This window comes from Balaenoptera physalus (assembly GCF_965194825.1).
Source record: "Balaenoptera physalus genome assembly, chromosome: 19".
Classification (NCBI taxonomy): domain Eukaryota; kingdom Metazoa; phylum Chordata; class Mammalia; order Artiodactyla; family Balaenopteridae; genus Balaenoptera; species Balaenoptera physalus.
The window spans coordinates 2,809,799-2,815,454 of NC_138900.1; the positions used below are offsets into that span (position 1 = coordinate 2,809,799).

General features: G+C 46.5%; 1 pseudogene across 1 annotated transcript; it reads left to right on the forward strand.

The window, feature by feature from the left end:
* The first annotated feature begins 329 nt into the window (after positions 1 to 329).
* LOC309649618 (NACHT, LRR and PYD domains-containing protein 8 pseudogene) lies at positions 330 to 5,305 on the forward strand (annotated as a pseudogene). Its single transcript has 2 exons — positions 330 to 576; positions 3,077 to 5,305. The product of its transcript is annotated as an NACHT, LRR and PYD domains-containing protein 8 pseudogene (transcript).
* The last annotated feature ends 351 nt before the right edge of the window (positions 5,306 to 5,656 follow it).

Sequence of the window (5,656 nt, forward strand, 5' to 3'; positions counted from 1 at the left end):
AGAATCTTTGAGGAAGGGAGGGAAGAGGATATCCAGCACATGGTATGCTCCATCCAATATGGATTACATAAATCTGTCCCCTGGGGTGGCGTTTTCACGTTCTTGTAACTTCATGTCTCCCCAGGTCACGTTTCTTCTCTCCTCCAACTGGTCCTCCTTGTCGCTGGCGCCGAGGTTCTTGGCCTTGAGTAACGATGAGTGATGTGAACTGGAGTTCTGACTCTTCCTCCTGCCCCTCCTCCTCTCCTTCCCCCCCTTCCTTCTCCTCTCACTCCCCTTCTTCCTTCTCATCCTCTTCCTCCTCCACCTTCCCTTTCAAAGACGGAGTCATGCTGTACATGGTCTATTTAAGCAAGGAGAATCTACAGAGGTTCAAGCAGCTTTTAGTGGAAGAGAGCCCCAGACCTGGCTCTCTCCAGATCAGCTGGGACCAGCTGAAGACAGCCCGGTGGGGGGAGGTGGTTCACCTCCTAATCGAGTACTTCCCTGGACGCCTAGCTTGGGAGGTGACTCACGACATCTTCGCCAAGATGAACCAGGCAGAACTGTGTCTTCGGGTACAGATGGAGCTGAATGGTGAGTAAGAATCTGGTATACAAGATGGGGTTGGGCTTGGGTGCTACAGAGCTAAACACTTCACTAGCCACTCCTATGTAGATACACTATATTTACACTTTATTTTCTTATACATCTAAATATGCACATACATAGATATATACACATATATGCACATACATACATGTATATTAAAGCGTTTATTTATTTATTTATTTTTTTCGACTATGGTTTTATTTTTTGATTTGGAAATTGGTTCCCTTTTTCATTGACGTATAGTTGATTTACAGTGATGTGCTAGTTTCAGGTGTACAGCACAGTGATTCATATACATATATATTCTTTTTAAGATTCTTTCCATTATAGGTTATTACAAAATATTTAGTAGAGTTCTCTGTGCTATACAGTAGGATATTGTTGTTTATTATTTTAAAAATTTTTATTGGAGTATAGTTGATTTACAGTGCTGTGTTAGTTTCAGTTTCAGATGTTAGTACAGCAAAGTGAATCAGTTATATATATACATATATCCATTCTTTTTTAGATTCTTTACCCATATAGGTCATTACAGAGTACTGAGTAGAGTTCCCTGTGCTATACAGTAGGTCCTTATTAGTTATCTATTTCATATATAGTAGTGTGTATACGTTGATCCCAATCTCCCAATTTATCCCTCCCCATACCTTTTCCCTTTGGTAACCATAAGTTTGTTTTCTGTGTGTGTGGGTCTATCCCTGTTTTTGTAAATAAGTTCATTTGTATCATTTTTTTAGATTCCACATATCTCTAATTCCATCCATGTTGCTGCAGATGGCATTATTTCATTCTTTCTCATGGCTGAGTACTATTTCGTTGTATGTATGTACCACATCTTTTTTCCCCATTCATCTGTCGATGGACATTTAGGTTGCTTTAATGTACATGTACATTAAAGTGTTTCTGTGTTTTACATATATGTGTGTGTGTGAGTGCAGTGTTTGGCTGGGCTGTACATTTATATGTTATTAAACACCCTCCTAAGGACCTTCTGACACAGCACCATTTTCTCACTTCCTAACATCGCGATGGGAGGTCTAGGTAATCTTCTCCCTGAACTAAGGTGGTGAGAGAATGAGACTCGTGAATGACGTGGCCGCCACTATCCTAAAAGGTCCCGTTACCTCCGTGTTGCTCTCCCTGTTCTGTCCACGTTTTCATTCCAGTGAGGGGCTCCTTTGTTTGTGTGTTCCAGACATTTTACCTAACTTGGAACCAGAGGCCTTGAACCCAAGAGAAACACACATGAACTTGGAGGAAGATGAGTCTGGTATGTGCTGGCCCTGTGCAGCTTCTGGTGGGAAACAGGCTATGGGTGGGGATGAGAAGCCCAGTTCCCAAGGCAAGGCAGGTTGTAAATGAGCATGCCTAGTGCCCCTTCTGTGAAGCAGAACTTCAGAAAAGAGAGCAGCTGGGCACTCACCTGAGCAGGAAGTCCAGCCACCGACCCAGCTGGATGCAGGGGCTCAGGCTACCTCCTCGAGACATCGCTTCTCTCCCTCCTTCCACTGGAGTCAGTCTTGAGTGGTCCCTCCTCTGCACACCGGCCGTTTCTGCCACCAGCTGCCCTTAGCAACACCAGCAGGAAAAAAGAGTGCTTATTTCTCGTTTTTCCAACACAAGTCCTGGAGCTCACTCCCTTGAATGAACCGAGACCACGAGCTCCTCGATGAATGACGTGGTGAAATGCTCTGGTGGGTGGACGCTGGCTCATGTGCTTATGAGGCAGCTTGATGGTAGGTCCAGCCACCGACCAAAGGGACGGCCGGAGAGTGGGAAGGGGGCGGTTCTCCAAAAAATGTAGGGTGCTGTTGCCAGGCGAGGAATGGTCAGTAGGTAGGCAAACACAGCAGCTATCTTAATCCATCCCTCCTTCCCCTACTCCATTATCCTGGACCATCAGAGTAGGATTCTAGGGAATTCCCTGGGGGTCCAGTGATTAGGACTTAGCGCTTTCACTGCCGAGGGCCCAGGTTCCATCCCTGGTCGGGGAAACTAAGATCCCACAAGCCACGTGACGCAGCCAAAATAAAATTTAAAAAGTACATTTTTTAATTTAAAAAATACAAATAACATAGATGAAGCTACCCCAGCCATCTTCTGAGAGTTAAGAAATAGGAAGTAGGGACCAAAAGAACTGCGGTGCCAATAGAAGCTATGGGGTCACTGAACCAATTTCCAGAGCTTTATAACCGCCCCCCACTTCTTATGTAACGAGCAGTTCTTGCTTTGTCTAAGCCACTTCAAGTTGTCTGTTCTGTCCCTTGCAGCTTCTTAATTGACGCACTGCTCTCTGGAAACGTGCGCCATTGATGCACTGTGTCCTGGAGCTGGATGTAGACATCAAGGCTCGTTTTCCGGTTGTTCAGTTAGTTCTCACAAACAACTGACGTTGTACCCCGTATCTCTCCCATCTCATTCATCCAGATAAATTACGGGAGTACAGACTGCACTTGATGAATGAATATTTGACCCTATGGAACAGGACCGCTTGGCCTGGGAACCACACGGACTTCTTTTACCAAGACCTACACAGAGAAGAGACATTCTTACCCTGTCTACTTCTTCCCAGAAAACCTCAAGGAAGACAGCCCAAAACTGTGGTTCTTCAGGGGGTCGCCGGGGTTGGAAAAACAAGCCTGGCCAAAAAAAGTGATGTTAGAATGGGCAGAAAACAAGTTCTACGCCCACAAGCTCTGGAATGCTTTCTACTTCCATCGCCAGGAGATGGGCCAGTTGGACGAGCAGAGCTTCGCTGAGCTCATTGCACGCAAGTTGTCCGGGTCTCGGGCTCTGGCGTCCAAGATCATATCCAAAGCAGACCAGCTTCTGCTCCTCTTTGATGGCTTCGAGGAACTAACCTCAACCCTCATAGATAGACCAGAGGACCTGAGTGAAGACTGGAGCCAGAAGGTGCCCTGGTCTGTCCTCCTGACCAGTTTGCTGAGCAAAAGAATGCTTCCCAGGGCCACGCTAATCATCTTCCTGAGGTTCACCTCTTGGAAGAACTTGAATCCCTTTCTGAAATGCCCGTCTCTGATAACCCTTACAGGGTTTAGTGTGCCTGAGAGATCCAGGTATTTCAGGACGTACTTCAGAAACAAGAGCGAAGCCGAGGAAGCCTTGAGTTTTGTCATGGGAAACACGATTCTCTTCTCCATGTGCCAGGTGCCTGTCATCTGCTGGATGGTGTGTTCTTGTCTGAAGCAGCAGACGGAGAGAGGAGCAAATCTCCTGCACACATTTCCAAACGCCACGGCTGTATTCGTCCACTATCTTTCCAGCTTGTTTCCAACCAGGGTTAGAAACCTTTTCAATAAGACTCACCAAGAACAATTGAAAGGTCTGTGCTCCTTGGCCGCAGAGGGCATGTGGGAAAGGAGATGGGTGTTTAATAAGAGAGACCTCAGCCTGGCCAGACTGGATGAAACGGACATTGAGACTTTTCTCAGCGTGAATATTTTTCGAAGGGTGGTAGGCAACAAAGACCTTTACGCCTTTGTCCACTTGAGCTTTCAGGAATTTTTTGCCGCCTTGTTGTATGTTCTCTGCTTCCCACGAAGACTCAGAAATTTCCATGTGTTGGACCGGTTCCATGTCCTACGCCTGATAGCACATCCCGGAAGAAAGAGAAACCATCTCGCCCAGATGGCGCTTTTTTTATTTGGCCTTTTAAACGACACGTGCGCTCTAGCTGTGGAGCAGGTGTTCAGATGCAAGGTGTCCTTGGGGAACAAGAAGAAATTGCTGAAAGTCGCAGCCCAGCGCCATGAATGTGACCCACCAACCCCGCACCATGGGGTCCCACAGCTATTCAACTGTCTGCATGAAATCCGGGAGGAGGTATTTGTGAGTCAGATCCTAAACAACTGTCGTAAAGCTACTTTGGTCATCAGCAGAAGCAAAGACGTGCAAGTGTCTGCCTTTTGCCTTAAGTTCTGTGGACGTTTGCAGGAGTTAGAGCTGACTGTCACCCTGATCCTCACCACAGCGAGCAGCCTCTACCCGGATCCCCTTCCTGCCTCTGGGTAAGTGCACCCATCTCTCCCTTGCTAGATTCACGGTCCTGTCGGGGACCTTGCCTACCATCTCCTGGGCACCTAGGGCGACCACCTCCGTCTTGAAGGGATCCCTTGCACATGGGACTTTCAGTCTTAAAAACAGAACAAGACGTAAAATAGAGAGCTAGTGGGACGCAGCCGCATAGCACAGAGAGATCAGCTCGGTGCTTTGTGACCACCTAGAGGAGTGGGATAGGGAGAATGGGAGGGAGACGTAAGAGGGAGGAGATATGGGGATATATGTATATGTATAGCTGATTCACTTTGTTATACAGCAGCAACTAACACACCATCGTAAAGCAATTATACTCCAATAAAGATGTTAAAAAAACCCAAACAGAAGGTGTTCCTGGGGTGCCGATTTCCATGCTAAAACTGGGAGAATCCTGGAAACAAACAAGAGGAGTGGTTCACCTACCTGGCCTCTATGCTTCACACCCTCCTTCCCATGTGTGGGGACTCCGTTTCATCTATCACCCCAATTCTGTACATCATAAGCCTTTTAGTCTCTAAGGAAGTGCTGTCCAAAGAGACTTTCTATGATGGGGAAGAATGAAGGGGGAAATTAGAGGTTCTCCCAGAGCCAAAAGACAGTACGTGCTGGTCTTGCTCTGGATTTTGGATTCTGCGCTCACTGTGCCCCTCCCCCACCCCCCAAAAAAAGAAAGAATAATTTTCCCTTATTCTGTTCCTATACAGAGTTTTTTCTTTTTAGTAACAATTTCATAAGCGCAGAGTAAGAATATGGATTATATTTTGCATCCTAATCTCTGCCCCCATATAAATCCTAAGTGATTAAAAGGCAGCTCCCTTTCTCCCTAAGTCACAGGAAAATAGAAGTGAGGCCACGAGTCTTCCTGGGATGAAATGACAAATCCTGTGACAGTTCTGCTGGGCATCTTCTTAAATGAGGGCATCTTATGACAGTCATAAAGGGGTCTGTGGTCATAAGGAAGCCCTGGGCTTGCTGGTAGGTTTTCTCAAGCTTAATCTCTAACGATGAG